This window comes from Jaculus jaculus, chromosome 16 (genome assembly GCF_020740685.1).
Source record: "Jaculus jaculus isolate mJacJac1 chromosome 16, mJacJac1.mat.Y.cur, whole genome shotgun sequence".
In the NCBI taxonomy this organism is placed as follows: Eukaryota; Metazoa; Chordata; class Mammalia; order Rodentia; family Dipodidae; genus Jaculus; species Jaculus jaculus.
Genome location: NC_059117.1, coordinates 41,897,822 through 41,916,180, shown reverse-complemented (window position 1 = coordinate 41,916,180; position 18,359 = coordinate 41,897,822). Strand labels below are relative to the sequence as shown.

General features: G+C 40.8%; 1 protein-coding gene and 1 pseudogene across 1 annotated transcript in view; both read left to right on the top strand.

Moving 5' to 3' along the window:
- The window catches only part of Cpvl (carboxypeptidase vitellogenic like), a 209,638-nt gene that overhangs the window by 178,135 nt on the left and 13,144 nt on the right, over positions 1-18,359 (top strand). The window lies entirely within an intron of this gene.
- On the top strand, positions 3,433-18,341 carry LOC105943674 (annotated as a pseudogene).

The window sequence follows — 18,359 nt, the reverse complement described above, 5'->3', positions numbered from 1 at the left end:
AATAGAAGCTTCACCTGAGAAACTTGCTTAAGGCGTCAAAGTGTCATAGTACATAAGAATGGGTCACACATCTATTCTTCCCACCCAGCACAGTGTGTACTTACCTGTAAAGGCCCTGGACCAGAGACAGATGGAATACACCACTTGGAGAGATCTGGGCCACATGCCTGCCCTTGGAGTGAGAATGCGGTGATGGTGGCCACTGTACTTGGCAGCACGTCTAGACCACATAGATGACTTTGTTCCCTGAAGGCAAGAGCAGTGCTTACAAGAAGGATGGAGAAGCCACAACATGTAGACAGGAAGCAGTCAAGCTGCCACTTGCCAACTATGCTTTGCTAAAACTAACATTCACTTGAATGTGTTTCCATGATCACACACAACTCAAAAAAGTAGGAAAGAATGACCGCTAAATGTCGCTGGAGTGGAAAGGATAGTCAGTCTTACATGTGAACATTTAGGAATAACAGAGCTAGCCTTGCCACCTAACTTTCTTGTATTTCCTGCTGACATTTTTTTTTATACAATTTTAAGCAGCATGTGGAGCATTATGAACTGTTGGTTGCAGAAAGGTCTTCAGCAACACCTTGGTTGCTCCTGCTTGATAGGAGGAAGCAATGAACAAGAATGCAACCTTTACATCTGACTAGTTGAGAGAAGATGACTTTAAAATGTGTTGAAAGGAGTAAAGGGCTTATTACTAGATTAGAGGCAATAATTACTAAGTAGAGCTCGTTCTTTGGGGAAATCATTTTGGCTTTGTAGTAGCATTCATTTGTTAAACAGAATCTTCATCTCTACCCTTGGCCTTGTGCCTTCTGCAGAGATGGATGTTCTGACTTGGGAGTTCTGTGTCTGTCTTCCAGACCTGGGAAGGTTCCTTTGTCCATCAGTGGAATATTGGACAGGAAGTCAAAACCACCTACCTCCCCACCAGACCTGCATGGCAGTCATAGTTGGGTTCTCCAGAAACTGTTTTTGGTTTTGTTTTTGTTGTTGTTAATTAGTTTTGTACTCAGTGAATACAGTCAATTTAGTACCATTGTTAGGCTCATCCATGTCCTTCCCCCTTCCTCTGTCCCCTTCTTGTTGAGGAATCTGAGTCATGCATTCGGGAGTCAGTCCACAGCTATGGGTAGGATAAATGTCTCTGTATATCATGACCTAACATGTGGCTCTGACATTCTTCCTGCCCTCACTTCCACAAAATTTCCCTGAGCCATGTTGGGTTCATTTTTGATTTGCTTCAGTGATGAGGTGTTGGGGGCCTCTGGGAAATCTGATTTGGTAGGAGTTGATTTTTCTCTGTGTTTATCTCCTTCACCCTTGTGCTGGTACCTGGTTCACCAAGAAAACAGCACCCTTGCTTGTTTCACCAATTGTTCTTAGTTTCAGCTGGAGCCCTTTTGAGGTATGATGGGGTGGCTCTCTCCTTAGGATCTACGTCTATCTGAAAAAGAGAAGCAGATTCTCCAATGGAGAGTATAGTTAGCACCCAGCCACTGAGATAAGCCTTACTATTTTATAGAGAATTTAATAGGCACAGGCCCTCTTGTAGCCCACGATTGGTGGTAGCTTGTTAATGGAGAGCAGGCTTATGTTTGGATATGGTTCTGACTTGTTTCCCAGTTCCAGCTATGGGTCCCTTGCCACTGAGGGGATCAGTTAGCCAAATGAAGAGCAGTTGGTTCCCCACCATGGCTGTATACCTCTATTTCACTTGTGTGAGCATCACAACAGGTTATTTGCTGCTAAATAGGTTACACCATGTCAGAAACTGGATTTTAAAAACAAGTTTTGGGTGCAGGTTATATATTTGGGATCAACATTAATAAAGGAATGGGGAAGGTGGGGTTGGACAAAGGATGAAATAAAACTATGATACAGGTCTGAGAAATCCAAAGGGGAGATCTAGGGGGGAGTATTTTCTATTAGAATATTCCACATGTTATCAAAAAAGTCAGGCCATTATATGCCTGCCCAGCCAGCAAATGTGGGCTGCCCTCAGGCAGACATTATCTTGAGAAAAGCCCTCATAATATAGGTTTCTGCCCAAGCTGTTCTCCATGCAGTTGTGTCTTCTGTCTGATGGATTTGTGGGGAAGGAAACATTCACAAGAGGATCATTTCATATATATACGTGTGTGTGTGTGTGTGTGTGTGTGTGTGTGTGTGTACACTAGTCTTTGAGGAAAAAGGAATTAGCAGTTGCCAGTAAATATTTCCTTTACAGTTATTTATTGTAGAGTAACAAATGCTTCTAAAAACTTAGTGGATTAAGATAATAGCTTATTATTTACCACAAGCATGTGGACTGAATGGACCCACTTGAATAGTTTTTATTCAGATGGGGTAGGCTGAGGTCACACATCCAGCTGGAGCTTGGCTAATGCTGGGACATCCAGGATGGTACCCTCTCCTGGGTGCCGCCAATTGAGGATGCTGGCTGGGACTTAACAATATGGCAGCAAATCTCCCCAGTGGAGAAGCAAAAGATTCCTGCCATTTTAAGACCTGCAATAAACTGTATGTTGCTTTAGGTTTCTCTTGGTCAAAGAATACTCCAGAGTAAGGCCAAAGTGCTCTTGGAGCAAACAATTGGGAATTGTCATTAACCTGTTCCTTTCCCTTAAACCAGTGTATCTCAACCCTGCAAATGCAGAGTCTTAGGTCTCCTGTCAGAGTCTCTATATTAGTAGTCTGGAGAAGTTGGATGACAATATTAAGCTCCTCAGGGGCTTCTCATATGGAACTGGTTTGGTTTGCTCTTGTCCCTCTGTTGACACTGATGTGGCTTCTACCTCACAGGAACCTCTGTCATGGCCTGACACTGATTCTTTGAAAATGTCAGCCAAAAGTAAGCTGAATTTTAGCCTCGGTTCTTGCTGTTCATTGTTGGCTTACAAGAAGTCCTTGTTCACCCAAACCATGGGTAGAACATTGCTAATTTAGGCCGGTAGAAAAACTCTTATTTATTCAAAACATCAGCTTCCTTGCTCAAAAGCTAGCAGTTTTGTGCTATGATGTGGGCTTGGTTTGCAATGCTCTTAGAGAGTCGTGCATCTGTGTTACCCTCCAACAAAGAACTTGTTATATCAAGTACTGTCTGCTATAAGCATCATCCAGGGTGATGGTCCTCAGCAAAAGCACTGGACCCTAACTGCAGTAAGCTTGTTTCTACACATCCATCATTGGTCAAGTACTATAATGGCTTGATCAATTTCTGTGCCAAAGCAAAATATAGTGCAGAGTTTTAGAGTGTGAAATCTTATCATGAGTAAATTTTATATTTCCATTAGGTTATTGAATAAGAGTTTTTAACTTATGGTGAAGGAGTGTGGTCAGCAGTCAAGGGATCAGTGAACTTAGAAGGGAAACTAATCATGTCTTTATTTCTGCCAATCTGTAGCTGAAATAGCATTTCCGTCCATTATGAGTGATGAAATTCAGCATTTCCTTTCATTTGAATGTAGGCAAAAAGTCGTGGTGGTGTTACCAATGCCTTTTGAGTTTGTCACCAAAGAAAGCATAGCTATTTTCGTATCAGGTCCCATGTCACACATGCTACTATTGATATTGTGAAATTGCTTTTATACTCATCACTGGTTTGAAATTGCAGTTTTATCAGACCCAGTGGTTTCTCTTTCAGATTGTACTAATATTAATATGTACAAAGCTATATTGCAAGTTTATGTTTTACTATTTTGATACTTCAATGTGATACCTTCAATTTTAATCTGTAATGTACATGTATATGTGTATATAATGGGCTACTATGTTCATGGTTTCTGTATCTGTGAATTGAACGTGGATTCCAATGTAGTTATGATGGTTGCATCTGTACTGAACATGTACAGACATTTCTACTCATCCATATGCTCTATACAATACAACGTAACTGTTCACATAGCATTTATATTGTATTAGGAGTTGTGGTTCGGATGTTAAATGACCCCTCCAAGTTCATGTGTTTGAACACTTGCTCACCAGCTGGTGGCGCTGTCGGTGGAGGTTGTGGAGATGGGGCCTTGCTGAGGAAGTGGCTCACTGTGGGGTGGGCTTTGAAGGTTCCTGTGCAGATCTTCTTTGGCCAGAGCCTCTGTTTTCTGGTCCACGGAGATGTGAAAAGGACAAGCTCTGGCTGCCAGGGATGGGAGCTGGTCCCACTGCCATAAACCTATGAGCCCAAACACATCCTTCCTCCACTCAGTTTCTTCTTGTCAGATCTTTGGTGACTACAAGAAGAAGAGAAGTATCGTATTACAAATCTACAAATGTTTTACCGTGTTCAGGAGGATTGCACAGGACATATCCACCATTACCACTCCATTTGATATAAAGGACCGGAGCAACCACAGATTTCGGAGCCCATGGAGGTGGTTCTGCATGCATGTCCTCTGCAGATATTGCAGCAGACCTGCATTTGTGGCTGTGTAAGCTCAGACAGATGGGATTGTGGCTGTGTCAAGTTCTAACTTCACCATAACAGACACACTGTTTTGCTTGGAAATAGAAGCAGAGGGACTGCTGAAACAACTTGGCATTTTTCTACACAGCTGACTGTTAAGAAGTGTCTGAGTTGCCATTAAATTGTCTTTCCTTTTCTCTTTCTTTTTTCCTTATTTTTTGAGTAAAGGTCTTACTACTCTGCCCTCCAACTTATGAATCTCCTGCCTCACCCTCCCAAGTACTGGGGTTACAGATATGTATCAACATGCCCAGCTCCAGAATTGAGGTATTTCTAAAGGATTGAGTCCCTTCTAACTTACAATAACCTAAACCATTTCTGTTGATAAACAAAGAGCCCTTAGCATTCTTTTTGTTTCTCTCCCCAATTTGTGCTAAAATTCTAACATATGGAAACAGGGAAGAAAGGAGATGTAAGAGTTTAACTTTAGAGAGCAAAAAGCAAACAAAACAAAAAACTCAAATGTCTGGCAATTCCCTGCTCTTGTGCAGTCTGGTATGGAGATGTGGGTATTTATTTTTGTTCCTAATATTTATTTTTTTACACAGCAGCCAGAGTCCCCAAGCTTACATTCTGGCAGCTCTGCCTTCCTGGAGCTGTGGCCCAAGGGGACTTCCCACTTCTGTCTTTGTTTTCAGTTCAGCTGTTTCTGTGTCCTTCCCAGCCCCTGTTGGGTGACTAGGGCGGTCTCCTCTTCTCTATGTGGGGGAAGATAAGTGCACAGCAGACATAGCATATTAAATCCCTCAAAGATTCATTTCTGTGAGCATGGCAGCACTGATACTCAACTTTTCATTTCTCTTATATAACCTAATGTCAAATACATGCTAAATAGTTACAGGTGTGCAAGGTAAAACAGATAATGATAAATGAACAGTTATACACTTACCAGCCAGTTTAACAACCCCAATATTTTAATAGTTTCCCCTTTCTGCTTCTCTGGAGGGAAACCATTGTCCTGTGGTTTAGGTTTCTATTTCCTTCTTTTCTTTTTTCTTATTATAGTTAATCATTCTCTACATACATACATATCTAGTAATCCTTTACTTTCACGCTTAATGATGCATCAAGGAATCTCTTTGAATGTATTTCATAATAACATATTGGTGCTAGTTAGATTCACCCAGGTTGATATGGTCCATTGCGCTGTGTGCATTTTCTTTGCAGTCTGACTACATTACTAATCCATGCTACTGCTGGTGGACATTTGACCTGCTCCTGATTTTGAGTTGTTTGCTACTATAAATGCTGCCACTGTGAACATTATTGTTCACAACTTGATGTGTCTGAGTTAACATCACTACAGAGCATGTGGTTCCAAACTGATAGTCTTCCTTACCACTTTTCCCACTACTTTAGTGAACAGTGGGATTTCTCTCTTGTTATCTTTTCCATTGGCTTGTTAAAATGAAGGGCTTCATGTTCTCTCCCATGTCATAACCTTCATGGTGTTTGCTCTTGCTGTCTCCTGTCTACTTTTCTGGCCACCATCAGCCCAAAAGACCCCAACATCCACCCAGAGTGATTTTGTGGAGTGTGTGGCATGCCCAGATATCCACAATATAGAAGTATGTTTCTTACTTTATTTTTTTAAATATTTATTTATTTGAGAGAGAAGGTGGCAGATTGAGAGAGAGAGAATGGGCACACCAGGGACTCCAATCACTGCAAATGAACTCCAGACACTTGTGGCATCTTGTGCATCTGGCATTATGTGGGTATTGAACTTGGGTTCTTTGGCTTTACCAGCAAGCACTGTAACCACTAAGTCAAGCTGAGGGTGGCTTTAAGATTAAAAAAAAAAAAGTCAGAAATGTATTCTTTTGCATCTTTTCAATTCAAATCCACCAACATAGGCTCTGTTATAAGAAGAAGCCAGTAAAATAGACAGGTTTCAGCTTATGCCTTGTACGCACAGTCCAGCCCCAGACAAGAGGAAAACGTGAGTCTCTCCAAATCCTTCTCACTTCCACCACTTGTCCATCAAAACAAGGAGTAGACATGACTCAGCCAGGTGCTTTGCCTTGTCTTACCAGAAAACTATGGTCCTCCCACACCCAGAGGCTCAGCTGACATCTGCTTTAGAGTCTCCTCCTCACTTACTTGCTTTTATTCATTCCATAATGCTCATCATAGAAACCACAGAGAGCTACTTAAAAAGAAAAAACACTCCATTTATACAAAACAATAAAATTAGTGCAGCATTGGAGGGGGCATTTAAAAAAATGAGGGCTTTCCCACTTAAGAAAATTCCAAAGTGAAGTGTTTTGCCTTGTGTTTTAAAAGATGGTCTTCAAGAACATTCTGAGTTTGAATTTGAAGTTGTTACAGTTAACTTTACCCTTTCCTCGGAGCCTTCCTAGCTGATCTGAATTCAGCAGGTGACCTCAGTCTTTGTACGGTTTCCAGAATGCAAGTTTGGTTGTGTTGCTCCCCTGATTAGAAACCTCTTACCAACTACGTTGGCTGAAGTCTAAACACTGCATGACTTAGTAAAGATAGAGGATGGGGCCTCCATTCCTGTTTTGCCCCCTTCCCAATTCAAATCCTCAGACACAAAGCAAAACATGGTGTCCCCCCTCCCCCATCCCACATAGCAATTCCCATGTGAATCCATGTCTCTTAGGGCCATTTGTGCTCTGACTCCTGGGAAATCTCTCCTTGCCTTTGTGAGCTTAGATCTGTCAAACTATCCAGTAAACCCACATTGTCTCCCAGAAGACACTCCCCTCTCTGGCTTGGATTAGGCCCAAGACATCATAACTTCCTCTTCAGTCAGTTTCTCCGTTGGACACTGAGTACCCCGAACTGAGAATAAATGCCCTCTCCCTGTATTGCACAGCCCTTACCATTCCTGGCATGGAGTAAATGTTCATAGAATTCACACCAATCTGGTCACAATCTCATCCCTGCACCTCTCCCCATGCATGCCAATGTGTATTTTAAACACATCACCTGATGAGTGTGATCATTTCTCAGCACTTGTGCAAAACAGGGTGCCTTCTAGGAAGTAGTCTAGACATGCAGAGATAATGAATAGTTCAGAACAGCTCCTCTCGGACTGAAGGTCATGTTGCGTCTATCAGCCAGGGGCTAGTTCCCTTCAGTGTTCCCCAGGAAAGAAAGAAAGAATAAAACAAAGGAAGAAAGAAAGAGAGAGAGAGGGAGAAAGAAAGAAAGAAAGAAAGAAAGAAAGAAAGAAAGAAAGAAAGAAGGAAAGAAAGAAAGAAAGAAAGAGGGAAGGAAGTAAGGAAGGAAGGGAGAGAAAGAGAAAGAGAGAGAGAAAGAAAGAGGAAGAGAAAAAAAGAAAGAAGAAAAAGAAGATGACTATTCTGAAACACAGGTTTCATTATCCTGGTGTTGAGGGGGGTATCTTCTTTAAAAGATTTGGATTCTTGATTTTTGTTTGGTTTCCTTAGCTTTCTCTCGCTCTCTCTCTCTCTCTCTCACACACAGCTTGCTTCCTGAAAACAAAAGGAAACAATAAACAAAAACAACTCCCAATTTTACTCTGAGACTTTACTAGGAGTCGTCTTATCTCATGTGATGCTATTTCATTAGACAGGACTGATTAGAATGAGGAGAAGGCTTCTAAATTAAGCTACCCAAATACGCACTTAGTTCATATTCGGGGAGCTAATTCATTGTATGATATAAAATATAAATTGGCTAGACCATCTATTTATTGAGGGATAAGAGCTAGGCAACAATGCATAATTTTCCCAGAGTTGCTGAGTGGCTTTTAATAATCTATTGAAATTTAATAGCAACCCATTTCATTAAATGGAAAGTGAATAAATACTAAGTCTAAAATTTAGAGAATTATTAACCCATGAAGAACTTTAAAAAATTGCTTTTAAAACTATTGTATTTTTTTGTTGTTTTAACTTTAAAGTGTAACTAAAGAGTCACAAAAGCTCTTTGTGGGAATGTTAAACAGAACTAGAAAAATAAACAAAGAAGAAAATGGTGTGAGGTACAGGCTGATCACTAGGAAGCAACAGCATGAAGTTATGTGATAATGTGTCACCACACTGTCTACTGGACAAGAAACGATTTTTTTCTTATAGTTTTTGGCTTTGCAGTAAAAGTTTTACACTTAGTTTTATTTCAGCAAATGGTATCATGAAGGCTCCTGGCACTTGGCATGCTCTGTATCCTAATTTCCTGGTACCGAGGAACATTAGGGGTCCTGGGATCCCTTTAGCCTGTGGATTAATAATACACTTGAGACCAAATACCCAGCCTGAGCTGAAGCCTTCTTAAACAGGGCAGCTTTGGAGTACGCCAGCTATTCTGACACAGATGTAAGAAGTGTGGAGTGGTGAATGGTCTTGAAGCTCAACTACTGGCAGTTAACCCCAAGTTCATGGGCAGGTATGGGCAGGAATGGAAACAGGTAAAAGGCCTCCTCGTCTTTTTGCAAATACTTGACATCTAGCCCATCTGATTTCCAGAGCCAAGGTGTCAGAGAAGCTTTGGACTTTATAATTTATCTGCTCAGTAGATGTTTCTGTGCATGTCTGTCAGCTTTCTATCATCACCAAAAAGTCACTGAGCTAACCTTAATGGAGGAAAAGTTTATTATGACATGCGGTGTCTGGGCTTTCTATCCATAGTGCATTGGCTCATCACTTTTGGACCTGTTGTGAGGCCGCACATCATGGAAGGAAGTGCGTGATGACCAGAGAGCAAAAGACAGGGAGAGGCCAGGATCCCAGGATCTGTTTGATGCCTGCCCATACCCTGTTGATCTAACATTTTTTCACTATGTCCCACTTCTCTTTTTTTCCAGTAATGAATTTTTTTTTTATTAATACATGTCACACTGAGGTATAGTCTAATACATGTTTACTAATGAGCCACTCAGACAGCCAAGGTTTTCAGGAATAGCTGGGTTCCCATCCCAATTTGCAAACACATCAACATGTCTTTGAAATTCAGAAACTGAATTTCTTGAGCAGTCATGTGGGAAATAATGTATTAACCACTTGCTATCGTGGATGCAAGAAGCATGGACACTGCGTGTAAAAGACGTCATAGGTCAGTGGCCTAAACGAGTGATAGCTGTTGGACCAGAAGCCCCAGCACTGCTTGACAAGTGCTTTGCCACTAAGCCCCACCCCCGACCAGGAAGCAATTCTTTTATATTGTTTTTAATTGAGAACTTTATTGTATGAATACACTACCTAATGGTCATATTCCCATCCAGTTTTCCTCTTATTTTCTCTGTCCCTTATCCCTGTTCCATTGAGGGCCCTCCTCAGTGGGGTTATAGGCATTCACTGTGAGATCACAAATGCACCAGTCTCTGTTGGGGGAGGCAGTGAGCCTTAGAGTACACCTTCCCACCCTATGGCTCTGACATATTTCCCCCACCTCTTCTGCAATGTTCCCTCAGCCTTGGATGGAATGTCTTCTTCCAGCACTTCCTCCATAATGTTTTTTTGGGTCCTAACAGGTGTGACATAGATGACTAGTCTCATGCTAGGCAGTTGACTTTCTTCTCTTGCCATACTGATGGGTCGTGGGTCTTCCCGCTATTCATTGCCATCTGTAAAAAGCAGATTCTCTAATGGGAGGGCAGCATGGATCAAAGCAGCTAAACAGGCACTTAGAAGACTTTATGCCAAAGAAAAGTGGACGTTTCCTTCTAGAGTCTATGACCTTTCAAGACATAGGCTTTTGACTTGGTACTCAGTACGAGGTGTGAACTCCCTCCCACTGAGCCGGCCTTGTGACCCACTTCTTAAAGGTGTCACCATCTTCCAGTACTGCTATGAGTTGGAATCAAGCTTTAGATAAATGGTCTCTGGGGCCATTTCATATCCCAACCCACTTGGGTTCACCCAGAAATTGGAGAAAGAATGCCAGAGTGTGCCCTGTTTGTCTGTGAGAGAGAAAGTGCCAGAGAACAGAAAGCCTGAGAGTAAACCTAAGTGCCCTCATTTGTACGGTTCTCCAGTTTTCATGATGTCAGTACTTTCCCCTTTGGCTGATTGCAAGTTACCCACATGACCCCCACTGTACCTGGAGCTGGGCACCGATATGTACCACTGGCGGTTCTGATTTAGCGGGAGAGAGCTCAGCACATCACTGCTACAACCACCCTGTCTTGCCGTTGGCAGGCTGCTGGCTCTTGCTGGGCGATACCCAGTGAGCCAGCACCGCAGGAGAGCTCTTTGACTGCTGGAAGCTCCACCCTCTCTGCCTTTTCTCTCATTCTGTCCTCCAAGAGACACCACAACACAGTTCCTGAAGCAAGATACTGAGCAAGAGCCAGTAGTGAACTGAATTGTGCTTTTTATTTTTATTTTATTTTATTTTATTTTTATTTATTTGAGAGCGACAGATACAGAGAGAAAGACAGGTAGAGGGAGAGAGAGAATGGGCACGCGAGGGCTTCCAGCCTCTGCAAACGAACTCCAGACGCGTGCGCTCCCTTGTGCATCTGGCTAACGTGGGACCTGGGGAACCGAGCCTCGAACCGGGGTCCTTAGGCTTCACAGGCAAGCGCTTAACCGCTAAGCCATCTCTCCAGCCCGAATTGTGCTTTTTATCTTCCGTAGTTTAAAATCCAGGACCAGGGCTGGTGAAATGGCTTAGCAGTTAAGGTGTTTGCCTGCAAAGCCTGGTTCAATTCCCCAGGACCCACAAAAGCCAGATACACAAGGGGTGCATGAGTCTGGAGTTTATTTACAGTGGCTAAAGGCCTTGGAATACCCATTCTCTTTTTCTGTTTATGTGCCTCTCTGTCTCTCTCTCTTAAATAAATAAATAAAATATTTAAAATAAATGCATATATGAAATCCAGACCCAGAATGACCAGGTGAAGGGAAGTGTCAATTGCTTTTAAGTTGCATCAAATCATGTGCTGTACACGGGGTCCTTAAAAGGGGAAAAAGACAGAACAAGTTTCTGCCATTCTGCTAAGACAAGTGAAGTCTTGCCTGTCTGATAGTTGCATGGAGGGAGGAGATGGGGCTTGGCAGTGCATGTGGGGAATGGGGAAGGGAAACCTTGGATGGATGATGGCTTTGGCAAGCATAGGGGATAAAACTCATTGCAGACATAATTAAGGTGAGCATACTAATGGAGGCTTGATCTCACCTTCAAGCAGCTTTCCTACTTTAATTGGGGTCCTTCCCATGGGAAAGAAGGATTCATATTATGAAAATCTAAACAGCTTAGAAGATAAATATTTCTGCTCTTAAAGAGTGCATTGTAATCCCGTTTTTTTTTTTTTCTGAATAAGTACAGTAATGAAGTTGCATTTATTATTATTGTGACTTCTATTACTGCATTAGTTAAACATGTGCATGCATGTCCATTTTGACCATTAAAACTCAGGCAAGAATACTGCGGCCTTTTTAGTATGTAAAATTTGCCTGTGTCAGCAGATGATGCAAAGCTTCTGTGAGGTTGTGGACTTAGTGCCAGATAACACTTTATGTGCCTCATCTCTGAATCCTCAGATTAAGGTAAAATTTCTTAGAGTAGCCAAATATCCCAAATTGACTGATACTTTTTTTTTTAACCTTTAATACTAAAATTGCTGTAGTCCCAGAAAACCTTTGGTTCTGGGAAAACTAGGATAAGTTACGCTACATATTATCTTTATCTTTTTTAAAAGTTATTTTTATTTGCTTATTAGACACACACACACACAGAGAGAGAGAGAGAGAGAGAGAGAGAGAGAGAGAGAGAGAGAGAGAGAGAGAGAGAATGGGCACACCAGGGCCTCTTCCCACTGTAAATGAATTCTACATGCATGTGTCACCATGAACATCTGGCTTACATGGGATCTGAAGAATTGAAATTGGGTCCTTAGGCTTTTCAGGTAAGAACCTGAACTGCAAAACCATCTCTCCAGCTTCATCTCTATTTTTTTAAAAAATTTTTTGTTGACAATTTCTACACTTACAATAAGCCATTATATTTCACTCTTCTCCCCCATTTCCCCTTGAAAACTCCACTCTCCATCATATCCCCTCCCTTTCTCCATTAGTCTCTCTTTAACTGTGATGTCATCCTATTTTTCTCCTATTATGAGGTCTTGTGACGTTAGTGCTGGGCACTGCGAGCTCATGGATATCGGTCAATTTCTGTCTGGGCAGTTGCACTGTAAGGAGTGGTGCCCTTCCATTGGCTCTTACATTCTTTCTGTCACCTCTTCCGGAATGGAACCTGAGTCTTGGAGGTTGTGATAGAGATGTTTCAGTGCTGGGCACTCCTCCATCACTTCTTCTCAGCATTATGTTAGAGCAGGCCTCCAGTCCAATTAGAAAGCAGTTGGTTTCCCACAGAGCAGACATGCCACTATTGCATCCATTCGGTCATTTGGCCTATCTGGCCAAACTTGAGGCTTACGGTGCCTTCTGTTTTCCCTGCTGACAACTTCTGTCTCCCATTGGACTGCATGCAGTGCAGCTTTTTCCAGCTTATGGTTGGCTGATCGACAGGTAGAAGGTTTTCTTTATTTTTAATTAATTAATTAATTTATTTATTTATTTATTTGAGAGCGACAGACACAGAGAGAAAGACAGGGAGAGGGAGAGGGAGAAAATGGGTGCGCCAGGGCTTCCAGCCTCTGCAAACGAACTCCAGACGCGTGCGCCCCCTTGTGCATCTGGCTAACGTGGGACCTGGGGAACCGAGCCTCGAACCGGGGTCCTTAGGCTTCACAGGCAAGCGCTTAACCGCTACGCCATCTCTCCAGCCCTAGGTAGAAGGTTTTCAACTCAACACCAGCTTGATTTTTCAGGGATCTTGCTGACCATGCATGTGACGTCTTTGGCAATAGGGTCTTAATATCTGTTACTAGTGGTAAACCAATGGCCTTGGCAAAAGCCTATAATGTTTTTGAGGCAGCAGGGACCTCCCTGGCCAACAACTCACTGGTAGGCATCCCATCCCTAGCACTGAAAATGATCTAGTAGCAATCTATAGCTTCTTTATGTGCCATTATCCAAAGAACTAGGTTTTCATATGTTTTATTCAAAATATCTTGAATTTTGACTGACCCTCCCCCCACCCTTCTCTTACTTGGCCTCACATTCCACTCCCTATAATCTGTTCTTCTATATACAAATATATGATACCAATCCCTTAAGTCCTTCCTTCTCCTCCCTCCCTTATAATCTTTTTGCAGCTTATTGGCCTCTGCTACACAAGGATGTCTAAACAATTGTAGGTAGGAACCATACATGAGAGAGAATATGCAACATTTGTCTTTCTGGACTTGGGTTACCTCACTTAGTATAATCCTTTCCAGATCTATCTATTTCACAGCAAATTTCATTTTTCTTTACTGCTAAATTGTACTCCACTGTGTAATGCACCACGTCTTTATTATTCATTCATCTGTTGAAGGACATCTAGGCAGGTTCCATTTCCTAGGTCTTGTGACTAGAGCAGCAATAAACATGGTTGTGCAAGTATCTTTAAGGTAGTAAGAAGAGTCATTAGTATGTATGCCTAAGAGTGCTATAGCTGGGTCATATGGTAAACCTGTTTTTAGCTGTCTCAAGAACTACCCCACTGAGTTCCACAATGGCTGTACCAAATTAAATTCCCACCAAAAGTTTATAAGGGTTCCCCCTTTTCTGCATCCTCACCAACATTTATTGTCCTTTGTTTTCTTGCTGGCAGACATTATGACAGGAGCAAAATGGAATCTCAGAGTAGTTTTAATTTGCATTTCCCTGATGGCTAATAATGTTAATCACTTTTTTAGATGTTTATATGCCATCTGTATTTCTTCCAGTGAGAACTCTCTATTTTCTCCCACAGCTCAGTTTTTAATTGGGTTGTTTGACTTTGTTTTGTTTTTGGAATACTTTGTATATTCTAGATATTAACCATTTGTCAGATGTATACCTGGCAAATATTTTCTCCCATTCTGCAGGTTATCACTTTGTTCTATTCACAGTGTCCTTTGCTGTACAAAAGCTTTGTAATTTCATGAGATCCCAGTGGTTAACCAGTGGTTTCATTTCCTGAGCAATTGGGGTTACATTCAGAAAGTCATTACCTATGCCAATATGTTGAAAGGTTTCCCCTACCTTATCCTCTATCAATTTCAGAGCTTTGCACCTAATATTAAGGTCTCTGATCCATTTGGACTAGATTTTTATGCATGGAGACAGACAGGGATCTATTTTTATCTTTCTACATATAGATATCCAGTTTTCCAGGCACCACTTGTTGAAGAGGCTATCTTTTCTCAAATGAATATTTTTGGAATTTTTGTTAAAATTCAGATGGCTATAACTGCCTGGATTACCATTTGGGTCCTCTATTCTGTTCCATTAATCAACATGTCTGACTTTGTTCCTGTACCATGCTGTTTTTGTTACTATTGCTTTATAATAGAGTTTAAAATCTGGTATGATGATACCAACAGCCTTATTTTTGTTGCTCAAACTTGTTTTGGCTATTTGAAGTTTTTTTATGCTTCCAAATGAATTTCAGTATTGTTTTTTCTATTTCTGTGAAGAATGCCATTGGAATTTTAATGGGGATTGCATTAAATGTGTGGATTGCTTTTGGTAAGTTTGACATTTTCAAATTATTGATTCTTTCAATCTAAGAACATGGGATGTCTTTCCATTTCCTAGTGTCTTCTGCAATTTCTCACTTGAGTGTTTTAAAGTTCTCATTGTAGAGATCCTTCACTTCCTTGGTTAAGTTTATTCCAAGGTACCTTTTTTTTTTTTTTTTTTTTTGAGGCAATTGCAAATGGGAGGGATTCCCTGAATTCATCCTCCACATGTTTGTTGTTAGTATACAGTAAAGATACTGATTTCTGTTTGTTTATTGCATACCCTGCTACATTGCTTAAAGTGTTTATCATCTCTAACAGTTTGCTGGTAGAGTCTTTAGGGTCCTTTATATATAGAATCATATCATTTGCAAATAATGATAATTTGATCTCTTCCTTTCCAATTTGTATCCATTTTATGAATTTCTTTTGCCTTATTATATAGCTAAAATTTCCAGTACTACATTAAATAAAAATGGGGACAGTGGACACCCTTGTCTTATTCCTGAATTTAGTGGAGAAGCTATTATTGTCTTATTCCTGAATTTAGTGGAGAAGCTATTATGTTGGCTGTAAGTTTGTCATAAATAGCCTTTATTATACTGAGATATGTTCCTTCTATTCCCAGTTTCTGTAGGACTTTTAACAGGAAGGGATGTTGGATTTTGTTGAATGCTTTGTCTGCATCTACTGAATTGATCAAGTGGTTTTTGTCATTCAGTCCATTTATATAGTATATTATATTTATCAATTTGTGTATGTTCAAACATCCCTACATCTCTGGAATAAAGCTTACTTGGTTGGAGTGAATAATCTTTCTGATATATTTGTATATTCTGTTTGCCACTATTTTGTTGAAAAATTTTGCATCTACGTGCATGAGGGAGATTGATCTATAATTTTTATTTTGTTCTGTCTTTGTCTGGTTTTGTATCAGGGTTATGCTAGCTCAGTAGCAGGAGTTTGGTAGAATTCCTTTTCTATTTTACTGAAAAGTTTGAGAAGCAGTGGTATGAGTTCTTCCATGAAGTTCTGGTAAAAATCACTAGTGAATGCATCTGTGCCTGGACTTTTTTTAGTTGGGAAACTTTTTATAACTACTTGGATTTCCATACTTGTAATAGGTCTATTTAATTGGTTTATCTGATCATGATTTAATTTTGGTAGGTCATATGAATCAAAGAAATCATCCATTTCTTTCAGATTTTCGAATTTAGAGGAATATGCATTCTAAAGAATGTCCTTATGATTTTCTGAATTTCTTGGGTATCTGTTGTATGGTGTCTTTTTCATCTCTAATTTTATTAATTTTTGTCTCTTCTCTTTCTTCTTGTCAGATTTGCTAAGGGTTTATCAATCTTGTTTATCCTTTCAAAGAACCAACTCTATTTTTGAATCTTTGTCTTTTTTGTTGTTTGTTTGTTTCTATTTCATTAATTTCTGCCCTAATCTCTATTTTTTTTCTTCTCATCTACTAATTTTTGGTTTGCCTTTTTCTTCTTTCCAGGGCCTTAATGTGAAGCATTAAATTGTTTCCTGTGAACTCTATAATTTCTTAATATAGGCACTTATAGCTATAAGTTTCCCTCTTAGGATTGCCTTTATTGTGTCCCAAAGGTTTTGGTATGTTGTATTCTCATCATCATTTGATTTTCATGAATTTATTGATTTCTTCATTGACTCATTTATCATTCAATATTGTACTGTATAGCCTCCACAATTTCTGTATGCTCTATAGTTTTTCTTGTTGCTGATTTGTTGTTTAATCTCATTGTGGTGAGATAGAGTACAAGGGATTATTTCAATTTTCCTGTGTTTGTTACGATTTGCTTTGTGTCCTAATATATGGTCTATTTTAGAGAATGTTCCATGTGCTGCTGAGAAAAATGTATATTCTTCAGCATTTGGATGGAATGTTCTGTAGATATTTCTTAGGTCCATTTGTTCCATGACATCATTATTTCAGATGTCTCTCTGTTCATTTTTTTTTCCAGGATAACCTGTCAATTGATAAGAGTGGGGTATTGAAGTCTCCCACTATAATTGTATTTGGTGTTATCTGTGACCTTAAGTCTAAAAGTGTTTGTTTGGTGAAATTGGGTGCCCCCATGTTAGGTGCATATATGTTTAGGATTGCAATGTCCTCCTGTGGGAGTGTTCCTTTAATCAATATAAAATTACCTTTATCTTTCCTCGCTAATGTTGGTTTGAAGTCTATCCTGTCAGATATTAGGATAGCAACCCCTGCTTATTTCCTAGGCCCATTTGCTTGAAATACCGTTTTCCATCCTTTCACCCTAAGATGGTGTCTCTTTCTTATTGAGAAATGAATTTTCTAGAGGCAACAAATGTTAGGATCCTGCCTTTCAACCAGTCTGCCTGCCTGTGTCTTTTTGTTGGGCATTTAGGCTATTGATATTAAGAATTGTAATTGAGGTCTGTGGGCCCCTGGGGGTGTAGGTCGGACCTCTGGGCCCTGAGGTGTGGTGGCTCAGGGCCAGAGGGGCTGTTGGCCCGCGGCGGGCCTCTGCGGACCTTCCTGGAGCACAGCTCTGAAGCCCTGTGCCCCACAGGACACCCGGGTGGCTGGTGGTATCCAAAAGGCTGAGCGACAAGGAGCGGGTGCTGAGCAAGACCGAGCACTTGCTGCACGATGAAAATGAAGATTTAAAGCAGCTTGCAGAAAATGAAATAGCATTGTGTCAAAAATAAATAGCCCAGCTGAAGCATCAGAAGAACCAGATGAAGGGGATTCGATCCTGGAGGTCTCTGCAGGAGCCGGAGGCCAGGAGGCAATGCTGTTTACATCTGAGATGTTTGACACATATCAGCAGTATGCAGCCTTTAAAAGATGGCAATTTGAATCCTGGACTATTTCCCAAGTGAAATAGGTGGTCTTAGGCATGCTTCTGCCAGCATCGGGGGCTTAGAAGCATATAAACACATGAAATTTGAAGGAGGAGTACACAGGGCACGAAGAGTGCCAGACAGAGAAGCAAGGCTGCAGGCACACCAGCACCATGAATGCCAACAAGAGAGGTCACAACTAAAACAAAGAAGTGGCTATGAAAAAGTAACATGCAAAACTACACAGCATGTGTCTGGAGGAAGAAACAAGTAAAAGATCCAACTCTAGAAAGATCCAGGTTGGAACTAGAGGAAGGTTAGAAAACATAAGAACATACAATTTTCCACAGAACCAAGTAATAAATTGCTGTATGATCTTGAAACCTTCATGCAAGGCAACTGTCTTCTGGATGAACTTATACAGTCACTGAAGGACTATGCTGATTATGAATTTTAGTAGAAGTTATTTCCAGAAAAGACTGATGTGTTAGTAACCTTTCT